General features: G+C 48.0%; 1 long non-coding RNA gene across 6 annotated transcripts in view; it reads right to left on the reverse strand.

Moving 5' to 3' along the window:
- Positions 1–17,011, reverse strand: part of LOC120889252 (uncharacterized) — a 56,423-nt gene extending 39,412 nt beyond the window's left edge. For 2 of the 6 annotated variants that reach the window (XR_013425399.1, XR_013425398.1), the window contains exons 1-2: positions 14,645–16,302; positions 13,471–13,634 (exon numbers count right to left, since the gene is read on the reverse strand). This is a non-coding gene — a long non-coding RNA (uncharacterized LOC120889252). The other 4 variants (XR_013425395.1, XR_013425397.1, XR_013425400.1 and 1 more) reach the window with 4 other exon arrangements.
- Between the last annotated feature and the right edge of the window lie 4,701 nt (positions 17,012–21,712).

A 21,712-nucleotide genomic window follows, 5' to 3' on the forward strand; every position in this document is an offset into this window, starting at 1 on the left:
GGTGTGCACCACCACACCCCGCAAAAACATATGTTTTAAAATACATATAAAAAGGTAAAAAAAAAAAAAAAAAGTGTGTACTGGTAGAAAGAACAGTGTGTGTTTCTTATGCCCATAATCCAAAGCAGAAGCATGCACAGAAGAGGGGAAACCCAGCCTCGGCTGTGCCTGTGGGGAGAGGGAGGGAGGAAGGAATGCTTCCACTGGGTTTCCAGGACAGACATCCACAGGCTGCCCGAAAGGTGCCATCAACCCACCAAGCCACCAGGCCTAGTCACACAAGCAGCATTTCCCCATGTCATCTCTCCTGCTTGGGGGCAGAGCAAAAGTCCTAAGATCCGTGCCAGGTCTAGTTCTCCACTCCAAGGTCGCAAGGCTGATCTCCGTGCCCTTGACCCTGGGGCCTACCTATCCCTTAACCTGTCTCTTTCAAGAGAAATTAGATCTCAGCCTCTTATAAACTCCAACTTGTGTCATGAAATTCCTTTTAAGAAAGGAATAACAAATACGCTAGGACCCAGTGACATTTTGCCTACCCAGTGCTGTGCACCGGTTAATGACCTTCAGCTTACCCTTGACTGCCTTCCTGAGGAATCACCCGTTGGTTAGCCTGCTGCATACTTGGCTAATCATAAACTAAGGAAAGTGGTCAAATTCACAATAGTGCTTGTTTAAAAAACAAAAATTTTTTGGGGGGGGGTGGGGGGGGGGGTACAGCTTATCTCACCCCATTTGATTATTCATTTGTTGAATTAAATTAAAGAGGAATTTGAGAGATGCACAAAGAGAGGAGATTTTTACTGGAGACTTCCATCTGGGGAGCAGATTTACGAGGCCTTTTCTGAGACCCAGAATGACTTTCCTGTGATGAAACACAAGGCAGAACTAGCCCACCCAACGGAGCGTGTGGGGCCCCAGGGAAGCCAAAACGCAGAAAGATCCCCAGAGAGAAAGGCCCGCGGGGTTTGGGGGCATCATGGTTGAGACCCAAATAAAGCCAAACGTTTTACGATGAGTTAGTAGAACTGGGTTATTCTTTAGGTGCTGGGTGTCTTGTGGGGTGGGGGGATTATTTTGTGTGGTTTTTTTTTTTTTAATCCTATGACTTCTTAACCAGGCATCTGGGCAGGACATTGAAAGCTCAATTTGAAATACAGGGAAGGAAGTGACAGAGGGTGATGGCGCAGGGCAGGTGCCAGTCTCAAGTGAACATGTGCAGAATGTTTTAAAGACACAGATGAGCTGGCAGAGCCCCAGCATCAAGCCAGAGTGGGTCACTGCACCCTCCACAGCCTCCCCTCCAAACCACATGTCGGCCAGTAAACAGATCAACTGCTCAGCGTGCCCTGAAATGGGATTACAAGGGGGTGCTTTAACAGCAAGATTCGTGCAAAAAGAAAAGTAACTTGTCCTACAATTGATTGTCAGCAACATTTTTTTCCCAATCTTTTTTTTTTTTTGCTTTGCTATAGAATACAGAATATTAAAAGAGGACCCCCAAAGGGGCTACCCTGCGAGAATGGAAAGAGTTTTACTCGTCAGTGCCAAAGATGACACAGGACATAAAAAAGAGCAAGACTGAAGCAGGCACTTGATCAGATATTTGCACACTCATGTCCGTGACAGCATTACTCACAAGAGCCAAAAGATGCCCTAGTAGGTGAATGAAGAACATGTGGTAGAGGCAATGCGGGGTGTACCAGCAGCTCAGGAGGCTAAGGCAGGAGGATAGTGAGTTCAAAGCCATCCTCAGCAACAGTAAGGCACTGAGCAACTCAATGAGACCCTCTTAGTAAAATACAAACTAGGGCTAGGGATGTGGCTCAGTGGTTGAGTACCCTGAGTTCAATCCTCAGTACCAAAAAAAAAAAAAGGAGAAGAAAAAGAAAGTGTAGTGTGCAGTATATACATGTGCTGGATCTTAGCCTCTTTGAGAAAGGAAATTCTGACGCCATGCCAAAGCATGGATGAACCAGGGGGCATTATGCTAAATTAAGTCAGCCAGACACAAAAGACAGCTACTGTATGATTCTACTTGCCTGGGTACCTCCTGCCATCCAGTTCAGAGAGATGGTAGCCAGGGGTTGGGGAAGAAGGAATGAAAAATTAATGTTTAATGGATACAGTTTCAGTCTGAGGTGATGATAAAGTTCTGGAGATGGAAGGTGGTGATGGTTGTACATGAATTACCTAATGCCACTGAACTGGTCACTTTAAATGGTTAGGATGACACAATTCAAGTTATATATATATATATATATTTGCCACAATGAAACAAAAAGCAATTGAGGTCACATTGTGCGTGAATTCAGCTGGCCCTACTTGAGCATCGATTCCTTGAGAAGCACCAACACACAATCAAAGCCACTCGTGAGAATCCAGGATGGATACTCTGCTTCAGGCCTCGGAAGTTGGCTCAGTGGCTGAGCACTCATCCAGCATAGCAGGCCCTGGGTTCCATCCTCAGCACCACAGAAGAATCTGATTCAGGTGTGGCTCACGTGCTGTCAAATATCTCAATAAAAAGGAAAGAAAGAAAGTGTACTCAATTCTTTAAATAGTTCCCTCCCCGAATTGGAAGTCCTGAGGACAGAATACATACTTCAACAATCTGATTTGCTTCTGCCCTAATCTGATTTCCAGACTCTCATCATTTTAGCCTGTGGCCAAAAACACACTTGCAAATCATCAATTTAAATGTTTTCAAGGCAGCAAGCACACACCATCTTAAATATAACCTTGAACCCACCTACCTGCAGAAGACACGGAGCCACTTTGGTCAGAAAGAACAGGCCAAATGCAGATAGCTTTCCTTCAGCCAAGAGAGAAAAACTCATGAGTCTGAGAGTGGAAGAGTGGTCCCTGGTGACTGGATAAGTCAAAGTTAAATATAAATCCAGTTCTCTTTAAGTTGCAGGTCACAAAATATATATATATGGCAATGTATGATAATCTTGGGCAAGAGCAATTTTCTAAAGCTTGTGGTTTCAAACTTTGAATTGGGGAAATACATTCATCCCTTGGTATCAGCCCCATGGATACCAAAATCCAAAGACGCTCAAGCCCCTTGTAGAAATGAGCATAGTATTTGCATAGAATCTATGCAAATCCTCTCTAGATGACTTATAAAACCTGATACTTTATAAATGCTGTGTCGATAGTCGTCATATTGTCTCATTTAGGAAAAAGGCTAGAAAAGTTCTCTGCATGTTTAGTACAGATACAACTATTTTTCGAACATCTTTGATCCACAGTTGGTTGAACCCACAGATGTGGGACCTGCAGAATAGGAAGGCTGACTGTGATCTTGAATTCGTAGGTTGAGTTCTCAACAGCTGGGGGCTGGGGAAGGAAGAATGCATTCTCCCTCTCCCAGCTCCTTCGCCAAAGTCCTGCAGAGAATGGAGAGCCAGGTTGCAATTGAAGCCAATGTGTGTACATCTCTAATCACCTCTAGTAATTACCATATTCTGCACCCCATCAGAGGATCTTAGGGTAGCTTCACAAAGATTTATGAATAAAATGTTAAATACATCCCTAATGATCAGTCAATATTATTAATATTAGCCTTTTTTTTTAAGCTCCTAAACAACATACTTTTTTGAGGGAAGCCAGCTCTGGTTAGGGCCTAGAATCCTTTTTTGCATCCTTTCAAATCTGCCTCTTTAAGATCCCTTCCACACACAGTGCACATAGAACCTGGGGCTCAGCTCACGTATTCACTCACAGGTGATTTGGAGAAGCAGGTGCTGGGAATCAAACCCAGAGCCAGCTCTACCACTAGGACACAGCCCCAGACTCCACAGGGTGAGATGTGAGCTGGGTCTTGGTCACCTGTTGCAGGCTGAGGCAGTGGGAGCCAGTAAGGAACAGACTTGTTCACAGGCCTGCAGCTGGGCCAGCCCCTCGTCCAGCAGTCAGAAGACCCCTGATCTGCTCTGAGCTGCGCTGGCCACCAAGCATCCTCTGGGTGGAGAGAGGAAGGCCCTGGGAGCCCGTCCACTCGCTATTTTCCAGCCGTAACTCATATCGCCTTTACACCCTTGAGTGACTTGGAAGTAAACCAAGACAAAAGGAACACGGGCAGAGCCTCAGAGGTTGTTCTTGCCTCTTTGAATCCAGAGCTGAGCTCAGGGGATCAGAAGCCAGAAAACCTGGGAAGGCAACTTGGGGTCACGGTAACAAGCACAAACATGCAGGTTAGCAAGATATGGCTGTAAATACTGGCTGTGTCACTTAACAGCCCCGTGTCCTTGGTAAAGGAACCCAGACCTCTCTGGGTCTGGGTTTCCTCAATCTATAAAACAGAAAAGGAAAAAAAGGCTCATAGGATTTTGCAAAAATGAGTTGACGCAAAGCACACGGCCCAAGACCAAACATCTAGTAATTGCTCGGTAAATAATAATGCATAATGTCAGAAGAGGAAGGCTCAGATTTGCTGCTCACAGCATCAACGTGGGCGTTTGCTCTCTGAAAGGTACTGTGCTAAAAGTTTTAGTTATAAACAATCTCAACTCTCAAGGAAATTGTATGAGGTGTCCTTTTTGTTAATGAGAAGGCCAAGGCTTACAGAAGTCAGATAGCCTAGCAAAGACCACAGGTAGAGCAGCGAGCACAACCAGTACCTGAAACCACTGTCCTGTTCCACCTGAGGCAAGGCATTTAATACTCACTGTCACATGAGTATATAATGACAGTGCCCACTTGACCTTCATCAAGTGCCAGGGTTAAGTGATCTGATGGATGAGGAAGGCAGGTCTCTGGCAAAAGAGGAACAAATGCAAGGTGAAGTCCTTACTCACATAGATGAACCCTCCGTAAATAACTGCAGTCTAGCAGGGAAGACAGACAAGAACACACGTCACTATAACTGCGTGTAGGGAGGCTTCACCATTTCAGCGATACCAATTAATCAAAAACAAAGGGAGAGCTAGGCACTGTGGCTCCCGCCTGTAATCCCAGCTACTCAGGAGGCTGAGACAGGAGGATTGCAAGCTGGAGGTCGGCCTCAGCAATTTAGCAAGACTCTGTCTCAAAATAAAATAAAAAGGCCAGGAATGTAGCTCAGAGGTAGATCACCCTTGGGTTTGATCCCCAGAACTGTAGAAAACAAAGGGAGATTAACATAACTGCTTTGGCTTCCCTTAGCCTCCGTAAATGAACAGAGAAGCAGCTGTAATGACATCAAATATGTTCTTTGTCTTGGTCTTGAATTAAATTTTTATAACTTAATCAAGGTGTGTAAAATAGGCAAATAAAATCATACACATTTAAAGGATGGACATTTAAGAATCACAATATGACTCTTTGATATATATCAGCTCTCCTTCCTCCTTATCCACGGGCTCTGCATTCCCAGATTGAACCATCCTCCGATGAAGAATATAATATATTTAAAGTGGATCCATATTGAACACGTGCAATCTTTTTTTCTTATTGCTATTCCCTAGACAACGCTGTATAACAACCGTTGACATAGCATTCGCGTTGTGTTGCGTTTCATAAGTCATCCAGGAGGATGCACATAGGTTCTGTGCAAATACTATGCCATTTTCCTATGAGAAACTTGAGCATCTGAGGATTTTGACATCCACAGGGTGGGGAGGGAGGGGTTCTGCAGGCCATCATCTGTGTGTGAACCAAGGGATGACTGTACAAGTCATTACAAAATGATGACCACAATCAAGCTATTTAACACGTCCATCAACTCACAGAGTTATCACTTGGTGGTAAGAACACTTAAGACATGGTAGCGTCTTAGTCAGCTTCAAGGATACAATGCAGCATTATTAACCATAGTCACCACACAGGACCTTAGTCTCTAAGACATCTTCATCTTATAGTTGAAATGTTGTACTCTTCACCAACGTCTCCGCATTTCCCACCACTCTACCTCTGGTCACCAACCCATTTATTCTCTGCCTTCGTGTGTTCGACTTTTTAGATTCCACATACACGTGGGAACCGTGCACTGTGGAGCCATGAGACACCCCAAATCACCAAAGCGATCTTGAGAGATAACACGAGGCATCATACATCCTGTTTTTTTTTTTTTACTATCTGACAAAACTCTAGTAATCAAAACAGTATGGTACTGTCAAACAACCAGACAGGACACATGGACCAACGGAACGGATCACAGAGCCCAGGGACAAACCTGTGCACATGTGTTCAACTAAACATTGACAATGGCACCACAAACACATCATGGGGAAAAGATGGATTCTTCGATAAACGGTGCTGGGAAGACTGGGTCTCCACATGCAAATAAACGCCATGGTCCCAACCTACGGATCCAGGTTTCATTCAGACAGTTACGCATCTTGATGGACTCGTCATTTACCTATGGAACAGCAGAGGGTTGAGCAGGACCGTCTTTTCAAGGTCCCTCCTGCCCCTGGCAGGAGAGGACGGAGCAGCCTGGTGAACAGTAGGCCAGACAGGGCAGGATCTGGGACCTGCCCAACCACAGTGTCAGGTTGGGAGGACGGTCAGTCACCTGTCGGTCGAGGACCCTATGGTCCAGCCCTTGCCCCACCCCCATCAGAGCTCAGACCTCTCAGCTGGAGGACTGGTTCTCAGGGGACCCACCAGCCATCCCCTCTTCTTCCATGAAATTGCAGTCCCTGAGGCTTCTGACCATGTCACCTAGTTAAACCCCAGGTATACATCTCCTTAGGAGTGGCTTTGGGAGTGCGGTCACAGATCAGGTGCTTTTACTGGCACTCAGGAATTTACAAGCAGGAGTGGAATTCCCTTCACTTGAAAACAGGTCCCAACAGCGTGTGTGACGTACAAACACCCTTCTCCTGGGCAAACATGGTGTTCTGCTGTTTTTCCACCTTGGGGTCCATCCGCTCTGGTCCACTGTGGCCTGGGTCAGCCCGTTGCTATCCACATCCATCCTACTCTCACAGCTGAATCCCGAAGAGCCTTCTCTGTGATCCCAATTTCAGTGTCCAGGATCAGAGGCAGGACCAGCCTCAGGCAGGAAGGACTTGTGGACCTCAGCCCAACCCTCTGCACTTGGCACCAACTCCCTCCTGCCTCCTCCTCCTGCTAATCCACCCGGCTTCGGACTTGTTGTGGCTCCACCCCTACATCCCACCCTACATTTCAGTCCCAGAAAAGAAAATCTTATCTCCTTCCTCTTATCTGGAAATCTCTAGAAATCTACAGAGCAGCCTAGTCTTTGGGATCCCCTCTAGGCAAAGGCTCCGCCTGACTTTTATAACAGCACGCACTTTTATAGCACACCTCTGAGGAGGGCCCACCATGGCCTGGACAAATCCACAGGCAGCTCTGGACACCTGCTCTGCCCTGTGTCGCTTTCCACCTTGGCCTTGGCTGAACCGGACCAGGTACCAGACATTACCCCAAAACAGCCTCCTATAGACCAACCAAGAGGTGGGTTGAGACTCCACTCCACCATGCTCATCTTCAAACTAGGTCCTTATTTTTAAAGACTTTAAATAAACACAGAGAGAATCCACAGATGGTACACAGAGAAGCAGCAGAGCAGACCACGGGAACTAGAATGGACACAAGTGGCTCAGGAGGCTGAGGCAGGAGGATGGCGAGTTCAAAGCCAGCCTCAGCAAAAGCCAGGCGCTAAGCAACTCAGTGAGACCCTATCTCTAAATAAATAAATACAAAATAGAGATGGGGATGCGGCTCAGTGGTTGAGTATCCCTGAGTTCAATCCCCCTATACCAAAAAAAAAAAAAAAAAGAACACAAGTAATGGCAGTAAGCAGAATCCATGGTGTGGCAGGAAACTAGGGAAGGCAGGCAGAGAGAGAGCCACCGCAGGGAGAAGGCAGAGGCCCAGGCAGGCAGGGCACAAGGGGAAGCTGGTGCACTGTCAAGGGGAGAGTGACACTAAACCCCAGATGAGGACCCCCCCCAGGCTTCCTGCCTCCCTCCCTCCTGTCACTTTGGCCACCTGCCTTGGTCTCTGCTCTCCACCAGTTGAAACATCGAGGGTCCTCTCCAGGGCCCAGGTTCCATCCTGAGCCACAATTCAGCCACCCCACTACAGTGTCCACCGAGCACACCCCGAGCATGGCAGTTGTACCCTCTCCAATGCCCAGAACCAGCATGGGCTTCTGAATGCAGGACATGGGCTCCACAGCTGTCCCAGCCTCTTGGGGCATGTTGTCCAGTGTTCTCGGTGGTGAATCTCCTCATCCAGAAGTTGGAAGTGATCGTAGCTGCTCCACATACCCACAGGGATGCAGGGAAGATAAGACAAGGTCACGGTGTTTGAAAACAGCTGTGTGATCGGTGGCCACCGCCCGCCAGCGCCCCGTGCCCCATGCAGTGCTCACGCTCCACTCCGTGCATGTCCCTTCCACCCTCAGCGTCCACCTCTGCAATCTCAGGGCTCCTGTCCTGCACCTCGAGCCCCAGAGGTCGGCTCGTGGTCTTTCCACTCCCCTGACGGTGTCCCTGCTCCATCAGGACAAGGTCCCCGGCCTGGCTCCTCACTACAACCTTCTGTTCCTTCATCTCTGCAGAAGATGGACTTTGCCCCAGGAGAGTCGGGTTTCCTCAGGATCATCACCGTGACCCAGCTTCTACCCCGTGGATTCCAGAGGAGAACCTGGGGATGGGGTAAAACCTTCCAACATGGGCCACCTGGGGTCCGTCAAACTGTCACCTTCTGTTGCCCTCCGCCTCCTGGACTTCATCCATCTATAAAAGGCACTTGGATCGACAGCCCTCTCTGGCTCCTGCTGACCCCATTTTGCTTCAAGGGGGTCTGTGGTCAGGTACTAAATCCCCAGTTCGCAAAGTGAGATCCCGGCCCAGCAGCAGCGGCAGCCTCACCTGGGAACTTATTAGAGATGCCAATTCCCATGCTGGACCCAGGTCTTAGGAACGGGAACTCCTGGGGGTGGGGCCTAGCACCCTGGGTTTCACCCCTGCCCCCAGGTTTCCTCAGGCCCTTGGGTTAAGAACCCCTGTCCTGTGCTCTTAACTTCCTCATCTCTCTGCACCGAGTCTGCCATTGCCTCTGGGGCTTTCATGAGGGGACAGCGGATGACGTCCCCTGGAAGAAACAGAAAGTCTGATCCCCTTGGGACCACTGAAAGCCAGCCACAGACGGCTCTAACCACTGCCCTTTCCCCTGGTCCTTAGCGATTTCCCCTGATGGCAGCTCCAGGTGCCCTCTGCCCCCTCAGGTTCCCATCCTCCTCACCCTTCTTTTCAAAGGTGACAAAGTCTTCTTCAGGCCCCGAGAAGGCAGCTGGAATGCACAGGGGCAGGCCTTGTGCTCGGATCCGAGTCCCAGGCGCCATCTCCACTGGTGGGTGGGCTGAGGAAAGCTGGTTAGATGGGCAGCAGGTGTCAGGTCGCCTCCCAGGACCGCTCTCCGTACTCACCGACAAAGATTTTTAACCTGACAGATGGACAGACTCTCCACCTGACTGAGAAAAGGCCGATGGATGGCCGCAACCAATCATCATCCTGCCCGGCTTTCTTTGCCAATGCCACAAGCAAATGTCCCTGCCTACAGCCTCCCTGTCCTCAACAGTGGGACCTCTCTTTTCTCCAAGATAAAAGAGTCCCTCTCAGGCAGGTGCGCCACCCGGCTTGGACCAGCGATGCTCAATGCCGGCTGCAGAAATCTGGCAAATGGTTTCTTCTGAAAAGTTCCTGACAGTTGGGTAAACAGAGGAGGTTTCTTCACGGAGCTCTCCAGTACCCACGCCACCAGAGATCAAAGGAGAGCCCAAGTAAGCCCGAGAAAGAAGAAAGGGTGGATTCTGTCCCAGCTGGGAAACACCTGTCCTGGGCCTGGGACCTGGAGGGATGGTTTTCTTTTAGAAATTCTGCCTAGACCTGAAGCAGAAGGCAGGCAGAACCAGAGAACAGGAAACATGGAAGAAAGCCTGGTGGGCTGGACCCCAGAGCTGAACAAGGAACCAGGAGGTCACTGCCCCGAGTCCTTGCTGACCCTGGAGGAAGCCGCATGGACAGGCCCCGCCCTGGGTTGGAGCCTCACACACTCGCCCCTGTAGCCTGCAGGTGCTCTTAAATCCTAGAAGCCAGACTCGGAAATGACTGGTTGCCCACCACTTACCCTCCCAACGTTCGCTCCACAAATATTTTATCAGCGCCTTCCCCCGGCTGGGACTGACTTGGTGACGCGCATGGCCGGCCGTGACTCAGCCCCTGACCCTGCGGAGCTCAAAGTCTAGAGCAATACAGACCCCAGAGCCGGGCCTGGGATTTAAAAAGAAATCAGAAGGAAAGGGAAAAAGCAGTTCACCGTTATGGGACAGAAGAGATGGCAAAGCATGTGGTCTTGAGACCCCCAGATTTCCATGTCATGAAACTGGGAACCCACAGGGACTTTCCCCTCCTGAAATGACCCCTTTGCCCACTCCCCTCACTGTTCACTTTACTGAAATTAGGAAATCAAAGACCACCAGAAATAATCATGATGCAGATTTAAAAAAAAAAAAAAAGACTGGCCAAATTTGGTGATTATTGAAACTGTGATGGGAATGTGTAGGTTTATTATGTCATTTGTTCTACTATATTGTGTGTGTGAGTGTGTGTGTGTGTGTGAGCGCATGTGTGTACGTGCATTTTCCCACCCAAAGGGTTAAAAATGCACCCATGGATGACTCTGAAGTGTCACCTTAAACTCCTCCAGGAGGCTCCCTCCCCCGTTGCTAATTTGACTGGAATCCTCCCCACACCCCACCTGGAATCTCTCTGTCACCCTTAGACCCTCCAACGATCTCCGAAAGGAATGCTGATCATCTCCATTGCCTCGAGCCAAAAGCAGATCTTCCCACTCCCACTGATATAACAGAGCTTGAGGGCATCCAGTCAACATGCCCAAGTGCGGATCTAGATAACCCATGAGCTACTACTGGTTTCTTAGGGCTGGAGACATTAAGAAAAGCTCATGCACCTGTGTCCCAAGACAGGTACAAGGATGTAGATAGCTGCTTTATTCCCATTTGACAAAAATGGAAACACTCAAATGTCCATCCACAACCAACAAATTGGTAAATAAGTTATAGTATAATCATATAATGGAATACTATATAGCTGTATAAAATATCAAACTTCAGATACACGCTGTGCCGTAAATGAATTTCACAAACATGATTTTGAGAGATAGAAATCAGACACACAACAGTATATATTTTCTGAATCTACTCATAGGGAGTCAAAATTACTTGTTTGGGATAAAGAAAAGGCTACTAACCAGAAAGAGAAACAAATGTTCTGAAAAGTACTAAAATTGTTATTATAGCTTGTAGCTACATAGATGCACACATATGTTACATTTCATCAATACACTTAAGATCTCTGCTTTTTAAGCTACACCTCACTTTTGTCTTGTCAATTAAGAAAAAAAATTTCTAACAGTCTTCCATGTTATATAATCATAGCATTTATTGTTCAAATATGGGGAATTTTAAGAATAAAAAAAAAGTGCTATTAAAAAATGTCAGGACAACAGGTGCAAGCCAGGATTCGCCGCCACCGGCTTGATCCAGCATTGATTTCTGGGATCTCTTCTTTGCCTGGACCCATGTTTCTCAACCAGTCTACAGACTAATCAGTTCCAGAGCTTCTTAAGAATTGCCTACCAGGGAATTTTGCTTTACTCGGGAATCTGATTTACTTGATCAAGAGTGGATCCTGGTGGTCTACCTTTGTGTTCTTTAAACTTTCCAGCTGGGTCTAACGTGCAGTCAGAAGAGACAACATTAACCAAGGTACAGCACAATGATCCTCCACCAAAAAGGCTCAGCCTGTCGTATGGGTTAGAAGATCTGTTTCAGCATGGCTGCCTGGAGAAGATGAAGGGCAGTTCAGTTAGGTGTGAGTCTGTATTTATCTCAGGGTGGGGGCGGAATCTTTATGGTGCATGAACTACAATGTTTATCTTTTACTTCAAAGGTAAGTGTCCCACTTGCTCATTCACACCTGTTGGGTTTTTAGCTCTGGCATTTACGTCTGATTGTTGATTTTTGATTACATGCATGAGATCTGGGTTCGATACCCAGCACCACACACACACACACACACACAAAAGAATCTATTGGGATTGATTATTCACACAAGATGACTAATCATCCTGGTTTTTCCTGGACCATCCTAGTTCTCACTCTAGAGGTTCCATGTTCCAGGAAACCCCTGAGTTCTCAGAAAAGGGATGACTGTGCAATCCCAATAGAGCTCTAGAACAGTTGTGGGGCCCACATGCTTTGGGGAAGGGAGACCATAGATCTGAAAACTGCTGACAGTTCAGAGAAACCTCTGGCCCGGGTATTGCAGACACATAGTTCCATAATAACTCTCTTTTACTTTTCCAAATTCCCATCCACTCACTGTGTTCGGGAAGCTCTGCCCCAGGCTACCCTGGTCAGTATGGCTAACAGGCCCAGGAACATTCCTGATCTTGCCCATCTTGCCTCCCTTCCTTGTAAGATTGCATGAGGACAAGACAGCTCATCCACCTCTAATTCCAAGCTGTTGCACATGATCCAACGTCACTCTGCCCTGAACAAGCCCAGCTCCGTTTCCCAGCACCGAGGAAACTGTCTTATCACCAGGCTCAGCTCTCCTACCTGCAAGGTTTCCTGAAGATGGAGCCCTCACCTGACCGCTCAGGTGAGGCCGACTGTTCATAAGGCTTCCGTCTCTGAAAGCATATCCCTGGATTATGTGGGTTTTTTTGTTTTGTTTTGTTTTTAAGTATCATAGGACAGAGGTTTCTAAAATAGATGGTTTCTGCTGATACTTTGCCACAGATTCAAAAGGATTGGAGACAACAGAAGATACACAGCTACCAGAAGCTTCATGTATTACCAGTGGGCCATTTAGCAGACACCCCCTCCTCCATTTTTCATAATAACCCCCGACTTCATCAGCATGTGATGGACGGCCCCTCTTTTGGCGAAACTCATTATCACCCACTTGACATGTTTAAGAAACCATACTTAGCCAGGGTGGTGGCACACGCCTGTAATCCCAGCAGCTTAGGAGCCAGAGGCAGGAAGATCCCAAGTTCAAAGCCAGCCTCAGTAACTTAGCAAGGCCCTAAGCAAATTAGTGTCAGCTTGTCTCAAAATAGAACATAAAAAGATATGGCTCCGTGGTTAAACCTACCCGCTGACACTCACTAGTTCAATCCCCAATACCAAAAAAAAAAAAAAAAGAGAGAGAGACTGTACTTAGCTTTCTGCCTGGTACCAGCTCACGAGGGCCAATCCTCTGTGGCTAAGAAAATGCATTCTCTCCTCCTTATAGACAGATTTGCATTTACTTGCTGCTATGTTATGAAGATTTACTTGAAGACATTGCACCCAGAAAAGAATAAACAAGGATACTCTTTATGCACACTATTACATGAGGGGCAGAAGGCAGGATAAAAGTACTTGAACCAGAATCCATTATCAAAACTGCTACTAGCCAGGTATGAGACATCTCTTACCTCTCAATATCTTTGGTTTGCTCTTCTGTAAAACAAAACATTGGGACAAAATTATCTCCGTGACCTCCCCTCTGCTCCAGAATGCTGCCGTCTCTCCAGGTTACTGAATTCTCTTCCATCCACTGGTTATTTCCAATGTACTGTCAACAGGAGTCGAGTGTCTGCTAAAAACAAAATAAGGTAATGATTGACTACAATGCATGATGTATTAAAGGTTAAACAAGAACACGTTTAAAATACAAAGAATAAATATATACATTTCAGGGAAGAAACATGTTTGGCTGAGAAATACACAAAAAAGATGTTCAACCTCGTTAGTCATCAGGAAAAATTAAAGTGACATGCCGTCTTTCCTCCATTAAGTTGGTAAAAATGTAAAAGATTAATAATAATATTAATTGTAGGTCAGCATGTGGGAAAAGAAAAACTGCAATCCAGCAATTTTTTAGGGACAATTTCTACCAAAATGTAAACGTTTAGTGCCCTTTGACCCAAATCTATCAACCTAACATAAAATATTTATATATGTTCTACAAATATAAATAGTTTGGACACAAATTAACCGTCTTTCTACAGGAGATTATTTTTGAATATTTCACCCAGAAATTGGTTAAAGGCACTTAGCTTCCCTTTAAGACTCTTCACATTGAACTTCAGAATTTAAAAAAACAGTTGAGGCTAGCTCTTCTGTCAGTCGTGCACTATAATTTGCACTTGGCATCAGCTGCATAGAATTCGTAGCTTCCCCCTCTCTCTTGCATCAGGTATAGATGACTTTGAAGGTGGAGGTTCATTTCTCTACCTTCTCTGCCATTCTTCAAAACAGGAGAGAAGCCAAGCACCATGGTGCACACCTAGAATCCCCCCAGTGATCAGAGCAGGAGATCACAGGTGCAAAGCAGCCTCAGCAACTTAGCGAGCCCCTGTCTCAAATTAAAAAAAAAAAAATTAAAAAGGGCTGGGCATGTAGCTCAGTGGGACAGCACCCGGGAATTCAATCCCTATTGCCACAAAAACAAAAGGAAAAGGAAATCAGCCATGTAAAAATCAGGTGCTTTTCCCTGTGAAAAGACAATCTATAGGATTGAGAATTTCTTTCCTGTCCTCAAAGAAAATGATGTATAAATCAGTCTGAGAAAGAGAACATCCCAAACGGAAAAGTCAAAAGTCTGACCTTCAGTCTGACCTTCAGGAGAAGAAAGGGCAATGCAGGTCAGCTATAGCCCTTCAGGATGGAGGAGGGCACTCTGTCTTCAAGTGGGAACAAGATCTGAGCTCTTGAAAGGGGGGTCTGCCTGGTGAAGAATGATCCTCAATCCTTTCCAGAAAACGCTCTCCAAAATGGAAGCTGAGGGACTCAAAGAGTGTTTGAGACAGTAGACGCTTCTCCCACAAAGCATAAACTTTTTAGCTTCAAGTTCACAGCTTTTCCCAGTGCATTAAAAATTAACTTGAGCCGGGTGCGGTGGTGCACGCCTGTAATCCCAGCGGCTCGGGAGGCTGGGGCAGGAGGATCGTGAGTTCAAAGCCAGCCTCAGCAACCATGAGGCGCTAAGCAACTCAGTAAGACCCTGTCTCTGAATAAAATACAAAATAGGGCTGGGGGTGTGGCTCAGTGATCGAGTGTGCCCCCGAGTTCAATCCCTGGTACACACCCCTGCACCTACCCCCCCCCAAAAAAAAAAAAAACTTTGAAAAAGAAAAGGTTGGATTGGGCTCATTCTCTTTCTATTAGGGGCACTTTATTAACGTGAAGTTTCTGGACATATTATTCTCCATCTAAATAAAACATAAGACAGTCTATGTAAAGGCAAGTAGAAAGTATTTTTATGGAAGTAAGCTGGATGTGGACATTAGACTGAATGATTAACCATTAAATACACAAACTCAGAGACACTTGCAGGCCCAGTGTGGCCAACTACACCCCCAAAACTAAAGGCTGTTAACATCCTGGATGTTTGAACGGTCTCTCTAGGAGCCCAGTATTTTCAGACAGCACCTCATTGCTATACCCGAAGTTTCTAGAAGCAGCAACTAGCCCCATTTTCAGACTATAAAGAAGTCGATGCCAGAAAGCCAAGTGACTTGCCAAAGTTCACACAATCCTGGGTCCAGGCCTACGTGCCAGGCCAGCACCATCGACTCAAAAATCATATCTGGGCATTTCCATGGTCATTTTAGACTCGTTCTTTCTCCAAACCACATCGCAATAGAGCTGTTACTCTGGTTCCAAGAATGTTCTTTGACATGGGGAAGCATCCAACAAGCCTCTTCCTCCATCTGAACGAGTTCGTCCGGACTCCCGGCTCAACAGGTGGGAGGAAGTTTAAAATCTGGGAACCAGGACCTGCCACCAGAGCCAACTCCAAACAGAATCCAATCATCACCCCGGCAAGCTGCCCCCACCCGGCTTGTTAGGTTAATCCCCACTCGGGGCCTAAATCAGAACCTTTGCACTCGGTGTAAACAGCAACCCACCAATGAAATCCCAAGACGTTTTCTCAGTGCCCCACGGACTGATGCCTCATTCATCCCCACAGGCCATTCAGGGTCTAGGCCCAGTTCTGGGGCCCAGTTGCCCTGAGCCGGTATCAGGCGGGGACTGCTCACGCTCTGTGCTTCTCTGCTCTCTCTCCCGGCCTTTACCTATGTATGCTGTCTCTCTATCCAGAAAATTCTGCTTGGCTCCCTTGTCTTCCCCACTCCTCACCTACCTCACCCCTCCAAGGCTCCTACGTCACTTCTTCCAGGAAAACCTCTGACCTCTTGGGAGCCATAATTACCCAGTCCCTGCCCCAGCAATGGACCTCAGGTGACATACCGCGTGCAATTCGTTACCTGTTCACTTGTCTGCATCCCCCATTCAGAACATAAAGTCCCCGAGGGCAGGGCCTTGCTCTGTGGTCGCCTTTGTAGAGCAGGGCTCCGTGGTGAATAATTGATTGAATATTCTAAATCGACAGATGCTATAGATGTCTGTTACGGCAGAGCTGCTTCCAGATACTGAAGATGGGAAGGTCAAGAAGGTCTGGCCACTGCCTGCCTATGTATTTTCATTTATTCATCCATGAGGATTTTTATCTTTTTTTTTTTTTTTCATATAAACCTTTACAAAAGCACAGCCGCTCCTTGGGTCAGGTTTGAGAAGGCAGCCAGTGCCCTGGAGCCAGCTACCTCTAGACAAAGAACGTCCTTGTCTGTGCTCTTTGTGATGTTTCTGAAACGCCAGACGTTGCCTTTCCTTTTCTTGGTGACTGTCCTTTCTATAAAATGACTACCAAAAAAAATAAATAAATAAAAATAGAGCCTTCAACTTTTCTGCCTCAGGACAATTAAAAAGGAGGCACAATCATCCGGCCTCTCACTTGAGCCTCCTGATCTGCCTCTAAACCAGCCTCTTCTCCCACTCCTTCACGGTGTCACGCTAGTCTGCTTCTCAAAGTTGGTCCAGGGACCGGCAGCACCTGAGCGCATGTTAGAAACACAAGTCCTCCATCCCCACCCCCAGACACACTGAACAAGACATTCTGGGGATGGGCCTGCCCACCTGTGTTTCTTTAAGACCTCCAGGTGACGCTCTCAAATCCAAGAGCCTGTCCCTTATCTTTGCAACATTTAATTGCAAGCTGACTTGTCCTGTTTTTATTTAAACCCCTTGTTTAGTTCTTGCCTTCCTCTCTGAGGGATTCCAACTGCGTGAAAACTGAGACCCCCTCTGTGTCGCTCAGGGTCTGTCCCTTCTAGGTGCTCAGTAAATATTTGTCAAACCAATAAACAAATCTTCCTGTATCTGGTTGTTTTCCCCAATATCCTGGGAGCGGGCTCTGAACCATCCCTGAAGGAGTTAAACCTCCCTCGTGAGTCATCTGGCCGAGCTCTGGTTATCTGTCAGTGTTGATAATGCTCCAAGGACAGTAGGTGAGACACAGCACAGCACAGCTTTTTATCCTCTTTGCCTAAATCCTGGAGGCTGGAGAGCTGCTGAGAGCCATTCTGTACCCATGCTTCCAAATTTCAGGGGCCTGAAGCGATTCCACAATGGAGATATTTGGGGACCCACCAATGGACTCGGATCGCTAAGGATTCCCTGGACAGGTGGATCCAATTCTGCTCATGACCCATCCCCACTGGTGGTCCTCCCTTCCTCCAAGCACAAAATCACCCTCCCCCTTCTCACACCCAAGGAAGGGAAAGCAGTTGTCATGGTGGTAGGAAATCTCGTTTCTAGGTTCAGAGCAGCCAGGTTTACAAAGTCCTTGCTTATTAGGTTGGAGGGGTAGGAAAGGCAGAGAAACGGCCATTCCCAACAGGAAGGCAAGCGCTGCCCCTTCCTCCCCCCTCCACTCACTCTCTCCCTCCCTGATCCTCACCACACACCCAGAACACCAGGAGACTCCTGCCTGTGCTCCTCAGAAGAGGGAACTCCATTTCCAAGAGAGCGGTGGCCCCAAGGTCATCCAGTGAACCTTGACCTCTAACCCAGTTCCCACCCCCCAAAGCCCTCCTTCATCTCCTGGGCCAGCTGCAGCATTCACCTGCGTGGTAAGGAAAGAGACGTGAATTTTCAGGAGAGAATGCACGGGGTGAGAACTCGTGGCTTCTGGCTTCCTTCACCTGCCCACCCTGCCCTGAGTCCACCACGCCTCTCTGACTGGATTTGCCCTGGGCCTGCCTGGGACGGTTGATATTAATCCCGGGGCTGATGAGCACCTTTGCCACGTTCCCAGGGCCTCTGTGGAAGGGGCATGCTGAGTCACTGCCTACGTGGCAGCCTGTGTCCACACCTCCCAAGCAGCCACCGATGGCGTCAGACTCTGCATCCCAACCGAGGGGCCCCTGCACCCCTGGGAGGGGAATGTGGCTGCTTTCATTTGCTACAGGGAGGAAGGAAGGATGAAGGGCACGTTAGCAATGGAGGGAGAAGGAATTCCAAGCAGCTTAGCTGAGAGATTCCCCCTCATGATCCCCCTGCCTTGTACATCTCCAATTCTACCCACTCTCATCAACTAACAAGGGGCAGGTGCACTGCTGTGGAATCAGGTTTATAAAAAGCAGGCTGGTGCCTACAAAGAAGGTTTAAACACCACCCTGAACACCTGCAGACCCTCCATCAAGCCCCTGCAGGTTCCCGGGGCCAAGGCCCCAGGTTTCTCTGCCTCTCTGCTACGCCCCCACCCTCCTGTCCAAAGTCCAAATTCGCCTCTGCCCTGAGGCTCTCACCCTCTGGAGCGGGAAGGTTCCAAGATCCCTGGTAGTTAGTACGGATGTGGAATCCGGGCTTGGCACACCTTTCTTCCCACCTCCGAGTGCCTCCCACCAAGGGTGATAGGAACAATCCATGTGCAATCAGGGTTCTGGAAACGCATGATTGGCAACTTGAGGTGCATTTGCCAACAGCAGGGGAGTTGGACCTACATACCAATATTAAATTGCATTACCCCGAATGGAAATCGCCCTGCTGCTTCTGGGCTTGTCTCTAAACCTAAAAAGACACACCAGGGACAATGTGGGTTTTCATGTGTGGGCTGGGGACAGCCATTCTCTCGACTTTGATGCCCCCCCCCAGAGTGTTCAAAACCTCAGTATGTTCAAAGGTTGCCACTCTCCACCCCTGAGCTAATGGTGGGGGAAAGGTAGAACCGTGATAGGGAGTGGAGCAGGGACAGAGGAGAGAATCAGCACAGAGCAGAAGGGAGGGATGCAGGCACCCGGCCCTGTCAATCAAGCCTCCACCCTGAGACAGAGCCCTGACTTCGGGGAGCTGGAACTTCCATGTTCCTGTCCCGCCGAAACACGCCTGGGTTCTCCACGCTGAGGGCACTGGCAAATCGCCCCTCTGATTCACACCAGGATTAAACGTGGCAGCTTGGGCAAGAAGTAAAATCATCCAGGGCAAAAACTCTGCGGAAGGAACAGACAGAATGCAAACTCAGAACAGAGACAGATGGGTAAATAAATGGCACCCACAGCCCAAGCCACCAGCTGCTCCAAATGCTGAGCTGAGGAAGACTAAGCAGAGGGGCTGAGCTGTCGGGACCAGGTCGGCTTCCCCAGGGAGCTGCCAGTTCCCACTGAGGTTCACACCGTGTCTCTACACCCTGCCGGGCTGTGACATCCCTCACCAGCCTGTACCCTGTGCAAGTCAGAGCACGCGGTTGACATCAGGCCCACAGTCTGGGTCAGCCGTGCTGGGGGCCCAGATCCTGTTCCTGCTGCACGTGACCCCCTGGTTGCAACAGTGGGTTAAAGTTCAAAAGCAGCCTGATGAGAAGGTCCCTGGATCAGCTGTACCTTCCCTGACAGATAACCCGACAGGAGAGAAAACATTTGACAATCCTTCTGAGCTGTTCTTCCGGCAGCCTCCCTAAAGAAGGCCCCTAGCCAGTCTTTCTGGTACTGATCCCCAATTACAACTGGATGAACAGAATCTTCCTATTTTTTTTTTTTTCCAAAATACACAATGAACCTGGTGGTTGAGTTTCCAACACGCTGCTTCAACCTCCAGCTTATGTTGAGTAAAATAAACCACCGGCCTTCCAAAGGGTATATTCTTAGTAAGCCCAGAGGAGTATTTCTCCTTTCAGATTGTTCATGAAATCAGAGTTTGGGGTCCACCAAGGAGACACAAGAAATGTTGCTTTAATGAGTCAGCCGCCAAGGGCCCCAGTCAGTGCTGGCAGGAGGAGTTCTGCAGAGAGCACCTGAGCTTTGTCCCCTTGTCAAAATGTTTAACTACTCAGAATCTTTGACTAAGGATCCCACAGCACGGACCAGGAAAATAGTCAAGGAGGAGGGGAGCGCTCCTAGGCCTAACAGATAGGACACAAAAATGGAACCCATTTCTTACGGGGCCCACAGGACAGTTGGAAAGACAACAGCAAAACTCGTAAGATAACAGAAATCCTTTGCTGCTGGACTCAAGACATCTTTAGTATGGTCACAGTTTAGGTGGAACAGACAGGAGGCTTCCATTTTTTAAGGGAGGGTTGGGGCAATCGTTGTGGGCCGTGGATTTGGAAAGGGATCCTGGGACAAAGGACTTGAGTAGGATTTGAATCCGAATGGAAAAAGGCTGTGATTATTCCCCCGGATTTGGCATTCCCTCTTTATGCCGTCTCCTTCCACACATTCCCCTGGGCGATCTCTCCTACAGGTTCCACTACTACCTCTACACAGTGACTCACAAGTCATCTTTATCTTCAATCAGGATCTTTCTCCTCCCTGCCTGGTTCCAATGCTCTGGGGGTTAATTTCTCCACTGTCTCAAAGAGCAACTGGAACTTAACCATCTTTCCCCTCCTCTGAAGATCCCTGATTCTTCTTTTATCCCCCATCCACGTGCATCGGAGGGCGATTCCCAAACTGGATCATGTGGGCTCACCCTTGAGTGCTCCCTGCCCTGTCCAAGCCCAGCTGGTTCCACCTTCTAATTGACTCACAGCCAGCACTGTCTCTACCCCTGTGTCCTTCCTGCCCTTGTTGCCCTCGACCTGGTCTCCCCCAGACTCTAGCCTTGGTGCCTTCTGATTTTTTCGTAGCAGGTCAGTCTTGCTAAAACCACCTTCTACAAAACCGTTCTTTGCTGGTGAATGCCTAGGAAACCCTCTTTTCAAAGCATGACCACAAACAAACAGACCTGGGCTTTGCCCCAAGGCACAGAACTTGAGTGTGTGCAGCATTTTAAAATCATGATTTTAAAAGCATGTTCTTAGCAAGACTAATCAGTTGAAATAGGAAGCCGCCAGATGGTACATGCTATTGATACCCATTGGTAGGCCATCCAATAGCACCCCTAGTTGATTTGGAGATGCTACTCCTTGGTTCCTGACCCTGTACCAGTGTGGCTAATTTTGGCTCTGCACGTGAGACTTTCAAGGTCAGGCCCAATGACCTGTTGACCTTCAGGTACAGCAAGTTCCACTCAAGTTGGCACCACTCGCTAGCTATTGTGCTCTCCTCTGACCCTTTGCCTGGGTGTGATGTGGTTCTCTCTAGTTTCCCTAGTAACTCAGTGATTCTCCACAGGGGAAATTGTATCACTCAATGGGGACATTTAGCAGCATCTGGGGCCATTTTTATGGTCCTAACCTGGAAGAGGAAGAGTTGCTAACAATGGCATCCAGTGGGTAGAAGCTGGGGTGCTCCTGAACATCCTGCAACATACAGAGCACAAAGGATGGTCTGGTCCCCAAATGTCAATAGTGCTGAGGCTGAACATCCAGGTCCAGATTCAGATCAGCTC

This window comes from Ictidomys tridecemlineatus, chromosome 8, assembly GCF_052094955.1.
Source record: "Ictidomys tridecemlineatus isolate mIctTri1 chromosome 8, mIctTri1.hap1, whole genome shotgun sequence".
In the NCBI taxonomy this organism is placed as follows: domain Eukaryota; kingdom Metazoa; phylum Chordata; class Mammalia; order Rodentia; family Sciuridae; genus Ictidomys; species Ictidomys tridecemlineatus.